This window comes from Eurosta solidaginis, chromosome X (assembly GCF_040869045.1).
Source record: "Eurosta solidaginis isolate ZX-2024a chromosome X, ASM4086904v1, whole genome shotgun sequence".
Classification (NCBI taxonomy): Eukaryota; Metazoa; Arthropoda; class Insecta; order Diptera; family Tephritidae; genus Eurosta; species Eurosta solidaginis.
Window position 1 is genome coordinate 11,775,084 of NC_090324.1, and position 14,758 is coordinate 11,789,841.

Genomic DNA, 14,758 nt, shown 5'->3' on the forward strand with positions numbered 1-14,758 from the left:
AGGTTGTAAGAATTAAGACTCACAATAAACAATGAATTTGAAAATTTAAAGAGGAGCACAAATTACTTTAGCTTTCACACACCAGGGTTGCCAACTACTTAACTGTCATTAAAGATGACACTGTCATTTCAATGACAGCATGAAACGTCGATATGTTAGTGGAGAGCGAAAAAGGCTTTGAATGTGTGGGTGAACTCGTCTTCAAAAATCTGTGAATGAATTGAACGCATCTATATAAAAAGTCAACTGTGACCCCGCCATGAAGGTGTGGGCACCGTATAATTCGAAACTTTACCACATTGGAAAGAACTTTGAAGCATGTATTCTGGGCGAAAGTTGTTTTATCAAATAAGATACAGAACAACCAATAAGATTTTGCGTTCCACTCATGTTTTAAGAGTCCATCCGTATAACAACTGTACAGTGTTGACACGAAAAGGTTGGGAAATTTCTGGTTTTGTTGTCAGTCTTTTACTGTTTCTATAAATTCCTCTTTGTTAAGCTGTGGTAATTTTTATGTTTGTTGCGTGTTGCTATTTTTAATGGATTGTTCGAAGAAATGATTCGCCTATATGTATGTATTCGTCTTTTAGAGCATGCATGGATAAGTGAAGTTAGATTCTTTTTTTCAACCTAACTTTATTGAATGAATTTATATAGAAAAGAGCATACCAAGTTTTTTTTTTTTGATTATTCTTAGAGTATGCAAATCATACATTGGTGTTATTAGCTTCACTTGTAGAACTGCAAGCTATCTTTTTAACAATAAGTAACTTTTCGCAATTTTTAAATTAACTGCATTTGGATTTTAAACATCTATTATATTTATATAAAATAAAATATATTTATATAAAATAGGTCATATCGCCATAAATGGTGACGTAACCGAATATATAAAAAACAGCTGGTTTCATATTGCACCTGGGACTAAATAGAAGCTTTACAATCACGGTTGCAAATTTATTAGTAATTTGGGTAATTCTATTCGAAAGCATGACACTGTTAATACATGGTTAAAAATATAAAGAGGTATTTGCAAAAGAAATTGAGGCAATTCTATACGAAGCACGACACTTAATACACGTCCAAAAACATAAAAAGGGGTGTGAAAAGATACGTTTGGAATTCAGGATCGCGAATCCGAAAGCGGAATAACAAAATTTTTGGATATGTCGAGAGATATTTGCGAAAGAAAATGAAAACTTTTTTAATTCTTTACTTTAGCTCATAACTGCTAAAACTCGGTCAAAAATATCGGGAGATGTGTCAAAAGACGCGCTTTGGACTCGATCACGAATCCGGAAGCGTAACTTGGAAAAATTATATCTTTTCGTAGATATTTGCAAACAAAATTGAAAACTTTCATGTGGGTGTTGTATTTTTGGTGATTTTGTAGTACCCACAAGAAAAACTGAGTAAAAGTGTTTTGCGCCGATATAGCTTTGGTCTCCAAAGCAGTGTTATACCCACCCAGCGTAGCGGTGCAGATATATTATTATTATTTATTATTACAGCGTTTTAAGCCTAAAACATAGATTATTACAAATTATAAATACATTTTAATAATAATAAGGATTTCTAGCGTTTGGGGTGACGGAATGCATGAGATTCCGATCAGCACGGGAACCGGTGGTCCCAACGGGCGAGTCTTGGAGTCATCTCATTGGGAGGTTGAAGGACGTGGTCTCAATCCTGCCCTACTCCAACGACGAAAAATCTGTGCGAGTTTTTTCCCTTCTCCCATTCCTCGTATTCTAAATAAAAATTCCTTGTGAGTTTTTTCACTTCTCCCTTTCCTCCTATTCTGAACCATGTTCGAAAAAGCGGAAACCGGTTATGGGAGAAAAGTAGGTATTATGAATGTGAGGGAGAGGGAGATATCTCTACCATTTCATAGGAGTTTTTTTCACTAGTTAAATCAAAGGGAATGCATCAAAATAGTTAAAGTACATTGGTTCTTTTAAGAAAGAACACTTATTTGTACAAATTTGTGCTAAAATTTGTATTTACATTCTTCCACAATATTCTCACTGTTAATACAACAACAACAACCACAATATTCATTATTTTAAGTCGAAAAGTATATCGTAAGCAACGCAAGATCTCTTTGTATATATGACGCAGCCATCCAGAAATTGGGCAAAAATTTTTTAAGAAGGCTTACATAGATTTTGGCATATGGCGAAAGGCGAACTCAACTCGACTTGGCCGCCAGAAAATTGCTTTGCAGAATGAAAGCAGGCAACTCCGGCGGATTTGTGTTATCCCGCCGCCTTCTTCTTATGCTTCTCTGTTGATATTGCTGTGGCACCAATTCATTACTCATTATTATTATTATTAGCTTCTTTATTTAGCCGTAGCTATTTAAAACTTTCAGGTACAGTTTGGTAATTCAAAATCGGTAAACTTAGCAATAGCTAATTGGCTCATTGTGAGCTATAATGTTCTCTAATATGATATATTATCAGTCTTTTAAATACATTAATATTTCTTTCGTTTTTTATATTGCTTGGCAATTCATTGAAAAGTTTTAGGCCTTTATACATTAAAACATTTGGCTCATTAAGTACTTTGGTAGTAGGTGATATTTCATTTTAAACACAAAAAAAAATAAGTACGTTCATAATTGTTCTTTGATTGATATTTAACCATTTCAGAGTTTCTAACATATATGTGATTGGTGTCAGCCTATTACATAATAGTATGCACCGCATCCCTTTGTTTTGTAGTTTTTGCAGCCTGTTTTTGATCTGTGTGGATCCCAGGAATAAAATGGTCGAACAGTATTCAAAATGTGACTTGATCATTACATTAAATACCTTTACTGCGCTGTTGATAGGTATATTTTTGCGAATTCTTCGGAAAAATCCAATTATTTTCGAGATTTTACTGCAGATATAATCTATATGCTTATCGAAATTAAATTTTTTGTCGATGACAATGCCGAGATATTTAATTTCGTTAACTTTATCTATTATTTCATCATTAACTATAATATTATGTTCCGATTCGCCGTTGATTACAATTGCTTTCGTTTTTTTAACGTTGAGTTTTAGCTTGTTCATAGGTATGCCTGTCGTAAGAGGCGACTAAAATACCAGATTCAAGGGGCTGTGTAGCGCAACCTTTCAGGTTGCCAGTGCAATATATAGCTTCTCCAAACCCAATTGTCAACCTCACCTATCCGCGGCGATTCCTGTTTCACTAACAGACGAGGCTCTGGCGACCCCAAGCTCCTCATGGAACTTGAGGGTAGGGAGGGAGGGAATGGTCTGAAGGTTTAATGTGGCCATATAAATCGTTCCCGAGATGGTCGGGCTAGCACCTTAATGGTGCTATGGTACCGGAGCGTACCGGATTTGTATCCGGCAAAGGACCATCACATCGATAACACTCCCCAAAGCCTTCGGGGAGCAACCTTATCGCTACAACAACAACAGCTTGTTCATACTAATATAGTTATAGATAAATTTTAAGTTATAGTTCAACCTAGCAATACACTCCTGGCATGAATTTCCGGTAGTATATAGTAGTGTATCATCTGCAAATTGACAGATTTCAACTCCTTGTAGTATATTTTCCCTATCATTAATATATATTAGGAACAGAAGAGTAGCAGGCTCCGAGATGCCTTCTGCGAAAAAAAATTGTCCTGGGTTCAAAACGCGTCTTTTGACACCTCTCCCGATGCGCTTCTCAAGGCAGTCGGTTCTATGTACCGGAGCGACTCGGGATTTTTCCCGACCAAGGACTGTCATTTCAGTGTGACCCCATTTAATTTGTTGCGTCCCTCCCACAAATTGTCATCCTCCCAGCAGCTCCTTGAATCAGGACTGCTCCATACTTTTACTCCGGGAAGGCATGGAATCCAATCCGGGTCCGTCTCTTGACACCGGTCCTGAGAAATGGTTTTGCTGCATCTGCCGGAAAAGGATCTTTTTATGACGGTCCTACTCTGTTCAGTGTGTCTCGTGCAATGGATGGTTGCATCGGACAGGTTGTTCTGGGCTTGATCCCAAAACCCGACGTCCACGTAACTTTTATAAATCTTTTGTGGCTCCTTGCTGTTCACGCCCAAGGGCGTCCCGTAGTCTACGCCTAAGCTCCCCCCCCCCCCCCCCCCCCCCCACTACCTTCCAGCAGCCCCGCTATTCAGCACTCCACAACAAGTACCCGCTGCTGCTCGCGCCCCACGGCGCCAACAACTCAAACAGCTGCTACCACTCATAACTACTACCTTCGTAGTAGAGTCGGTAGCAATGAGCATCAGCCCCTGCCCACGTCTTCTCCCCCCTCTTTTCCGGCAGCAATCGTGCAGGTCAGGGCAACAGACTCTTAGTCCCTACCTCCGTTTGCACCGTTTGCCAGCACAGAATATATAGGTTTGCGACATCCGCGCAATGCAGCTCCTACCTTGGGTGGTGCCACTTTCCTAGATGTTCTGGTCTCCGCGACGGCAACCCCCGACGGGTTTCATCGCGCCATGTTGCCAGGTCGCAAACCCAAATCATCCGGGTACCCAAATGCTTGCCCAAGGACGCCCAATCGCAGGGCCACAACAGCAATTGCGTCCTGGCCTTCCACAACCCCGTAGTCACCCGTCACTTACCCCCAGAGTGGCGGCGTCTCCCCTTATGCACTTCAGAATTCTGCAGTTAAACTGTAATGGACTAACTGTGAAGATTACGGAGATAGTCGATTTCATGAAGCGGCACAACATCCGCATTGCTGCGATTCAAGAGACTAAACTCACAGCACGATCTGCATTGCAGACCTGCTCTGGGTATAATGTCCACAGGAAGACCGCGAGAGCGGAAATGGCCCCCAGCGGGTTAGGGGATCAGAATATACCCGCGGTAGGTATGCCTGTCGTAAGAGGCGACTAAAATACCAGATTCAAGGGGCTGTGTAGCGCAACCCTTCAGGTTGCCAGCGCAAAATATAGCTTCTCCAAACCCAATTGTCAACCTCACCTATCCGCGGCGAATCCTGTTTCACTAACAGACAAGGCTCTGGCGGCCCCAAGCTGCTCATGGAATTTGGGGGTAGGGAGGGAGGTAATGGCCTGAAGGTTTAATGTGGCCACATAAATTGTTCCCGAGATGGTCGGGCTGGCACCTTAATGGTGCTATGGCACCGGAGCGTACCGGATTAGTATCCGGCAAAGGACCATCACATCGATGACGCTCCCCAAAACCTTCGGGGAGCAACCTTATCGCTACAACAACAACAACAGAGCGGAAATGGAGGCGGCCTCGCGTTTATCATACACCACTCTGTGCAATATTAAATATTTGATCCTGGCATCGACCGCAGGGACAATGTCTTAGAACGTCAAGGCCTATCTGTCCGGTCAGGCGATGCAAACCTAGAAATCATCAACATCTTATACAATGCGATGTCAAATGTTTATAACATACAAATTTTCTATGTACCTTTTTTGAATTTTTTAATTTTAAGAATGGCTCTGTATTTTACATATATATCTGTCTATTACAATAATCAGTCGACCGCTTTGTGTTTGCGTCGACTTTAAATAAATAAATTAAATTAAATTAAATCTACATCCCTCCTGCACCCTGTTGCCCCAGGGGATACCGCCCTAATATCAGGGCCTTACTGGCAACAATCGCATTATCTTAGGTGATTTCAATGCCCATCATGATCTATGGCATTCAAACTTGCGGGCGGACAGTAGGGGTGAGATGTTGGCGGATCAAATAGAAGAAACGACGTTCTGCACAATACACGGAGACGCCCCCACACGTATGGTAGGAAGCTGTCACAGCTCGCCAGATATCTCAATCGTGAGCGCAGAACTCGTAAACTGCGTCAACTGGCAGCCGATGGTTACATTGGCATCCGACCACCTGCCCATACTTATTTCGCTCGAGCGTACCGCCGACTTCATCGTCACCGAAAAACGCACTTTCATAAACTTCAAAAAAGGAAAGTGGGAAGAATATAAATCTTTTACAGACAACCGCTTTGCTGCCCTCCCTATCCCGACTGATGCCCGCCAAGGGGAGCGTGCCTTCCGTAAGGTCATTGAATCCGCCTCGGCACGTTTCATTCCCGCCGACAATATATAATGCATCCTACGGTCGACAAAGATAGACGGAGAGCCAATAGACACGCACATAAACACAAATTCAGGGTGTCACCAATCACCATCACCTCTAAAGAGGTTGAGGACGCCATTGGTCGTGCTAAACCATCCAAAGCAGTGGGCCCAGACGGCATAGCCATTCCGAGGCTCAAAAGCCTAAGGAAAGAGGGTTTCAAATATTTAGCGCATGTTGTTGTTGTTGTTGTTGTAGCAATGCTCGCCCCACCTAATAGCCGCGACCGATCACAAATTGTCATCAATATCCTCTAACGGGAGTCCAAGGAAACTTGCCGTTTCAACGGGGGTTGACCATAAGGAAAGGGGTGTTAGAGGCGTTGGTTCCACATTACAATTAAAGAGATGGTTGGTGTAATGTGGGGACACATTGCAAGCGGGGCATACATTTTGTATGTCGGGGTTGATTCTGGACAGGTAAGAGTTTAACCTGTTACAGTATCCAGAACGAAGTTGAGCAAGAGTGACACGCGTTTCCCTGGGGAGTATGCGTTCCTTCCTAATCGGAGTCTTCGAACATTTTTTACATTTTACATGAGTGCTTGTAGGGCTAATTATTGTAATTTTGACCCAATTTTTCGGGCACTAAATGAATTTAATAGACTCTCACGGAGGTTTTTGGTTTGATTTTTCTTTATCGAGAAGCATCTTCAAGTCAACTTTGCAAGTGTTCCTATAATCTACTTGCATTATCTTCTTATTTTTTGTTTTTGCTAGTCATGTTACTTATGTACGTTATTCGTTGTGCTTTTCAGTTGATTATTTGTTTAAGTATTTATTTGCTTTTGTATTCTAGTCTGTAAGATTGTTTAATCATAGACTGAATAAATTATACATACATACATAAAGGTCCGACGCCTGTTTATGGAGTTCACCAAGGACCTGCTTGTGTTTTTTCACTTCATACGGCTGGGTTCTCAGGTGCCGTATTTCCTCAAAATGCTTACGGAGATGACTCCTTAAGCCCCTAGGCGGTGCTGGTTCATCAATCAGATGTCTGTTGTGATGCCCAGGTTTCTGGGTATACAACAGGAACTGTTTGGTCAGCATCTCATTTCTCTGCCTGATGGGGAGTATTCTCGCCTCATTATGCAGATGGTGTTCTGGGGACATAAGAAGACAGCCCGTGGCGATTCTGAGAGCAGTATTTTGGCAGGCCTGTAGTTTCTTCCAGTGGGTGATTTTTAGGCTTGGCGACCATATGGGTGACGCGTAGCACGTAATCGGCTGGCTAATTGCTTTGTATGTAGTAATGAGCGTTTCTTTATCTTTTCCCCAAGTACTGCCAGCGAGGGATTTGAGGATTTTGTTACGGCTCTGAATTCTCGGAACAATTGCGGCTGCGTGCTCACCAAAATGTAGATCCTGATCAAACGTCGCACCCAAGATTTTGGGGTGTAGGACAGTCGGCAGCGTAGTGCCATCGACGTGGATGTTTAAATGGTCGACATTTGGGGCGCCCATGTTGTAAATAGGGTCGCGGAAGATTTAGTCGGTGATAATGCCAGGTTTCGCGAGGCGAAAAAACTGGAGAGATCAGGGAGATAGCCGTTTATTTTATTGCATAGCGCATCGATCTTTGGGCCTGGGCCTGTGGCCATTATTGTGCAGTCATCGGCGTAGGAAACGATTGTGACTCCTTCCGGTGGTGAAGGTAGCTTAGATATGTAGAAATTAAACAAAAGTGGGGATAGGACACCACCCTGTGGCACCCCTTGTTTATTTCTCCTTGGCTTTGATGTTTCGTTTCTAAATTGTACCGATGCCTGCCGACCACCCAGATAATTTTTTAAGACATGGGGGAAGGGTAGACCCTTCCAGGTCCTGCACTACCTACTGTCCGCCCGCAAGTTTGAATGCCATAGATCATGATGGGCATTGAAATCACCTAAGATAATGCGATTGTTGCCAGTGAGTAAGGCCCTGATATTAGGGCGGTATCCACTGGGGCAACAGGTGGCAGGAGGGATGTAGATGTTGATGATTTCTAGGTTTGCATCGCCTGACCGGACAGATAGGCCTTGACGTTCTAAGACATTGTCCCTGCGGTCGATGCCAGGATCAAATATATAATATTGCACAGAGTGGTGTATGATAAACGCGAGACCGCCTCCATTTCCGCTCTCGCGGTCTTTCCTGTGGACGTTATACCCAGAGCAGGTCTGCAATGCAGATCTTGCTGTGAGTTTAGTCTCTTGAATCGCAGCAATGCGGATGTTGTGCCGCTTCATGAAATCGACTATCTCCGTAATCTTCCCAGTTAGTCCATTACAGTTTAACTGCAGGATTCTGAAGTGCACAAGGGAGACGTCGCCACTCTGGGGGTAAGTGACGGGTGACTACGCCTGGGTTGTGGAAGGCCTTGACGCAATTGCTGTTGTGGCCCTGAGACTGGGCGTCCTTGGGCAAGCATTGGGGTACCCGGATGATTTGGGTTTGCGCCCTGGCAACATGGCGCGATGAAACCCGTCGGGGGGTTGCCGTCGCGGAGACCTGAACATCTAGGAAAGTGGCACCACCCAAGGTAGGAGCTGCATTGGGCGGAGGTCGCAAACCTATATATTCTGTGCTGGCAGACGGTGCAAACGGAGGTAGGGACTAAGAGTCTGTTTCCCTGACCTGCACGATTGCTGCCGGAAAAGAGGGGGGGAGAAGACGGGACAGGGGCTGATGCTCAGCATTGCTACCAACTCTACTACGAAGGTAGTTGTTGTTGTAGCAATCCTCGCCCCACCTAATAGCCGCGACCGATCACAAATTGTCATCAATATCCTCTAACGGGAGTCCAAGGAAACTTGCCGTTTCAACAGGGGTGGACCATAAGGAAAGGGGTGTTAGAGGCGTTGGTTCCACATTACAATTAAAGAAATGGTTGGTGTCATGTGGGGACACATTGCAAGCAGGGCATACATTTTGTATGTCGGGGTTGATTCTGGATAGGTAAGAGTTTAACCTGTTACAGTATCCAGAACGAAGTTGAGCAAGAGTGACACGCGTTTTCCTGGGGAGTATGCGTCCCTCTTCTGCGAGTTCTGGATATTTTTCTTCAAGTACTGAATTCACCGGGCAATTCCCGACATAAAGGTCCGACGCCTGTCTATGGAGTTCACCAAGGACCTGCTTGTGTTTTTCCGCTTCATACGGCTGGGTTCTCAGGTGCCGTATTTCCTCAAAATGCTTACGGAGATGACTCCTTAGGCCCCTAGGCGGTGCTGGTTCGTCAATCAGATGTCTGTTGGGATGCCCAGGTTTCTGGGTATTCAACAGAAACTGTTTGGTCAGCATCTCATTTCTCTCCCTGATGGGGAGTATTCTCGCCTCATTATGCAGATGGTGTTCTGGGGACATAAGAAGACAGCCCGTGGCGATTCTGAGAGCAGTATTTTGGCAGGCCTGTAGTTTCTTCCAGTGGGTGGTTTTTAGGCTTGGCGACCATATGGGTGACGCGTAGCACGTAATCGGCTGGCTAATTGCTTTGTATGTGGTCAAGAGCGTTTCTTTATCTTTTCCCCAGGTACTGCCAGCAAGGGATTTGAGGATTTTGTTACGGCTCTGAATTCTTGGAACAATTGCGGTTGCGTGCGCACCAAAATGTAGATCCTGATCAAACGTCACACCCAAGATTTTGGGGTGTAGGACAGTCGGTAGCGTAGTGCCATCGACGTGGATGTTCAATATGGTCGACATTTGGGGCGTCCATTTTGTAAATAAGGTCGCGGAAGATTTAGTCGGTGACAATGCCAGGTTTCGCGAGGCGAAAAAACTGGAGAGATCAGGGAGATAGCCGTCTATTTTATTGCATAGCTCATCGATCTTTGGGCCTGGGCCTGTGGCCATTATTGTGCAGTCATCGGCGTAGGAAACGATTGTGACTCCTTCCGGTGGTGAAGGTAGCTTAGATATGTAGAAATTAAACAAAAGCGGGGATAGGACACCACCCTGTGACACCCCTTGTTTAATACTCCTTTGTTTTGATGTTTCGTTTCTGAATTGCACCGATGCCTGCTGACCACCCAGATAATTTGCGGTCCACCTTTTAAGACATGGGGGAAGGGTAGACCCTTCCAGGTCTTGCAGTAACGAGCCAGGGTTGACCGTATCAATAGCTTTTGATAGGTCGAGCGCTACGAGTACTGTTCTATGGTGGGGATATTGATTCAAACCGCAGTTTATCTGGGTGCTAATGACATTTAGCGCGGAGGTAGTGCTATGGAGTTTTCTGAAGCCATGCTGATGAGGGGCTAGCTGCAAATGTGCTTGGAAATAAGGGAGCAAAATGGCTTCAAGCGTCTTTGCCACTGGCGATAGGAGAGATATCGGACGATATGACTCACCTATGTTAGCTGGTTTCCCAGGCTTTAGTAGCGGGACCACCTTGGCCATTTTCCATTTCTCGGGTATGACAAAGGTGGAAAAAGACAGGTTGAAGACATGCGCTAAATATTTGAAACCCTCTTTCCCTAGGTTTTTAAGCATCGGCATGGCTATGCCGTCTGGGCCCACTGCTTTGGATGGTTTAGCGCGACCAATGGCGTCCTCAACCTCTCTAGCGGTGATGGTAATTGGTGACGCGCTGAGTTTGTGTTTATGTGCGTGTCTATTGGCTCTCCGTCTATCTTTGTCGACCGTAGGATGCATTATATATTGTCGGCAGAAAGCGCTCGCGCATTTTTTCGCATCCGACAGCACCTTATCGCCAAAGGCGATGGAAACTTTGTCTTTGTGCTTAGTCGGATTCGATAGGGACTTTACGGTGGACCAAAGTTTACCTACACCGGTAGAGAGATTACAACCTCTTAGGTGCTCTTCCCATTTCGCCCGCTTGTGTTCGTCCACAAGCAATCTGATGCGTTGGTTTATATCCCTTATTTGGGGGTCGCCTGGATCAAGCTGTCTTATAAGGTCGCGTTCCCTCGCTAAGCTCGCGGCCTCTGCCGGGAAGTGGGGCCGGATTTCGGGAATTCTCCCGGCGGGAATGAAATGTGCGAGGCGGATTCAATGACCTTACGGAAGGCATGCTCCCCTTGGCGGGCATCAGTCGGGATAGGGAGGGCAGCAAAGCTGCTGTCTGTTGCAGATTTATATTCTTCCCACTTTCCTTTTTTGAAGTTTATGAAAGTGCGTTTTTCGGTGACGATGAAGTCGGCGGTACGCTCGAACGAAATAAGTATGGGCAGGTGGTCGGATGCCAATGTTACCATCGGCTGCCAGTTGACGCAGTTTACGAGTTCTGCGCTCACGATTGAGATATCTGGCGAGCTATGACAGCTTCCTACCATACGTGTGGGGGCGTCTCCATTTATTGTGCAGAACGTCGTTTCGTCTATTTGATCCCCTAACATCTCACCCCTACTGTCCGCCCGCAAGATAATGCGATTGTTGCCAGTGAGTAAGGCCTCGATATTAGGGCGGTATCCACTGGGGCAACAGGTGACAGGAGGGATGTAGATGTTGATGATTTCTAGATTTGCATCGCCTGACCGGACAGATAGGCCTTGACGTTCTAAGACATTGTCACTGCGGTCGATGCCAGGATCAAATATATGATATTGCACAGAGTGGTGTATAATAAACGCGAGGCCGCCTCCATTTCCGCTCTCGCGGTCTTTCCTGTGGACATTATAACCAGAGCAGGTCTGCAATGCAGATCTTGCTGTGAGTTTAGTCTCTTGAATCGCAGCAATGCGGATGTTGTGCCGCTTCATGAAATCGACTATCTCCGTAATCTTCCCAGTTAGTCCATTACAGTTGAACTGCAGAATTCTGAAGTGCATGAGGGGTGACGCCGCCACTCTAGGGGTAAGTGAGGGGTGACTACGCCTAGTTTGTAGAAGGCCAGGACGCAATTGCTGTTGTGGCCTTGGGACTGGGCGCCCTTGGGCAAGCATTGGGGTACCCGGATGATTTGGGTTTGCGACCTGGCAACATGGCGCGATGAAACCCGTCGAGGGGTTGCCGTCGCGGAGACCAGAACATCTAGGAAATTGGCACCACCCAAGGCAGGAGCTGCATTGAGCGGATGTCGCAAACCTATATATTCTCTGCTGGCAGACGGTGCAAACGGAGGCAGGGACTAAGAGTCTGTTTCCCTGACCTGCACGATTGCTGCCAGAAAAGAGGGGAGAAGAAGACGGGGGCAGGGGCTGATGCTCAGCATTGCTACCAGCTCTACTACGAAGGTAGTAGTTATGAGTGGTATCAGCTGTTTGAGTTGTTGGCGCCGTGGGGCGCGAGCAGCAGCGGGTACTTGTTGTGGCTTGCTGAGTAGCGAAGCTGCTGGAAGGTAGTGGGGATACGCTTAGGCGTAGACTACGGGACGCCCTTGGGCGTGAGCAGCAAGGAGCCACAAAAGATTTATAAAAGTTACGTGGACGTCGGGTTTTGGGATCAAGCCCAGAACAACCTGTCCGATGCAACCATCCCTTGTACGAGACACACTGAACAGAGTATGACCGTCCTAAAAAGATTCTTTTCTGGCAAATGCAGCAAAAGCATTTCTCAGGACCGGGGTCAGGAGACGGACCCGGATTGGGTTCGATACCTTCCCGGAGTAAGAGAATATGTAGCAGTCCTGCTGCAAGGAGCTGCTGGGAGGATGACGAAACAAATTAAATGGGGTCACACTGAAATGACAGTCCTTGGTCGGGAAAAATCCCGAGTCGCTCCGGTACATAGAACCGACTGCCTTGGGAAGCGGCATGTCTTCAACCTGTCTCTTTCCACCTTTGTCATACCCGAGAAATGGAAAATGGCCAAGGTGGTCCCGCTCTAAAGCCTGGGAAACCAGCTAACATAGGTGAGGCATATCGTCCGATATCTCTCCTATCGCCAGTGGCAAAAACGCTTGAAGCCATTTTGCTCCCTTATTTCCAAGCAAATTTGCAGCTAGCCCCTCATCAGCATGGCTTCAGAAAACTCCATAGCACTACCACCGCGCTAAATGCCATTAGCACCCAGATAAATTGCGGTTTAAATCAATACCCCCACCATAGAACAGTACTCGTAGCGCTAGACCTATCAAAAGCTTTTGATACGGTCAACCATGGCTCGTTACTGCAAGATCTGGGGATTCAAGGGGTTGTGTAGCGCAATATATAGCTTCTCCAACCCAATTGTCAACCTCACCTTCGAGCGGCGAATCCCGTTTCACTAACAGACGAGGCTCTGGCGACCCCAAGCTCCTCATGGAACTTGGGGGTGGGGAGAGAGTTATGGCCTGAAGGTTCAATGTGGCCATATAAATCGTTCCCGAGATGGTCGGGCCAGCACCTTAATGGTGCTGTGTTACCGGAGCGTATCGGATCTGTATCCGGCAAAGGACCATCACATCGATAACACTCCCCAAAGCCTTCGGGGAGTAACCTAATCGCTACAACAACAACAACAACAACTGCAAGACCTGGAAGGGTCTACCCTTCCCCCATGTCTTAAAAGGTGGACCGCAAATTATCTGGGTGGTCGGCAGGCATCGGTTCAATTTAGAAACGAAACATCAACAACAAGGGGTGCCACAGGGTGGTGTCCTATCCCCACTTTTGTTTAATTTCTACATATCTAAGCTACCTTCACCACCGGAAGGAGTCACAATCGTTTCCTACGCCGATGACTACACAATAATGGTCACAGGCCCAGGCCCAAAGATCGATGCGCTATGCAATAAAATAAACGGCTGCCTCCCTGATCTCTCCAGTTTTTTCGCCTCGCGAAACCTGGCATTGTCACCGACTAAATCTTCCGCGACCTTATTTACAACATGGACGTCGCAAATGTCGACCATTTTGAACATCCACGTCGATGGAACTACGCTACCGACTGTCCTACACCCCAAAATCTTGGGTGTGACGTTTGATCAGGATCTACATTTTGGTGAGCACGCAGCCGCAATTATTCCGAGAATTCAGAGCCGTATCAAAATCCTCAAATCCCTCGCTGGCAGTACCTGGGGAAAAGATAAAGAAACGCTCATGACTACATACAAAGCAATTAGCCAGCCGATTACGTGCTACGCGTCACCCATATGGTCGCCAAGCCTAAAAATTACCCACTGGAAGAAACTACAGGCCTGCCAAAATACTGCTCTCAGAATACCACGGGCTGTCTTATTATGTCCCCAGAACACCATCTGCATAATGAGGCGAGAATACTCCCCATCAGGGAGAGAAATGAGATGCTGACCAAACAGTTCCTGTTGAATAGCCAGAAACCTGGGCATCCCAACAGACATCTGATTGATGAACCAGCACCGCCTAGGGGCTTAAGGAGTCATCTCCGTAAGCATTATGAGGAAATACGGCACCTGAGAACCCAGCCGTATGAAGCGAAAAAACACAAGCAGGTCCTTGGTGAACTCCATAAACAGGCGTCGGGCCTTTATGCCGGGAATTGCCCGGTGAATCCAGTACTTAAAGAAAAGTATCCAAAACTCGCGGAAGAGGAACGCATACTTCCCAGGGATACGCGTGTCACTCTTGCTCAACTTCGTTCTGGATACTGTAGGAGGTTAAACTCTTACCTATCCAGAATCAACCCCGACACAAAATGTATGCCCCACTTGCAATGTATCCCCACATGACACCAACCATCTCTTTAATTGTAATGTGGAACCAACGCCTCTAACACCCCTTTCCTTATGGC

The 14,758-nt window shown here is 45.8% G+C and overlaps 1 protein-coding gene across 9 annotated transcripts in view; it reads left to right on the forward strand.

Annotated features, from left to right (window-relative positions):
• Window positions 1-348: 348 nt before the first annotated feature.
• The window catches only part of LOC137234572 (plasma membrane calcium-transporting ATPase 2-like), a 2,440,841-nt gene continuing 2,426,431 nt past the window's right edge, over window positions 349-14,758 (forward strand). For 2 of the 9 annotated variants that reach the window (XM_067758029.1, XM_067758032.1), the window contains exon 1: window positions 352-439. The gene's annotated coding sequence lies outside the window, so the exon portion shown is untranslated. Of the gene's footprint in view, window positions 575-14,758 lie in introns of all 9 variants that reach the window. The other 7 variants (XM_067758033.1, XM_067758039.1, XM_067758031.1 and 4 more) reach the window with 7 other exon arrangements.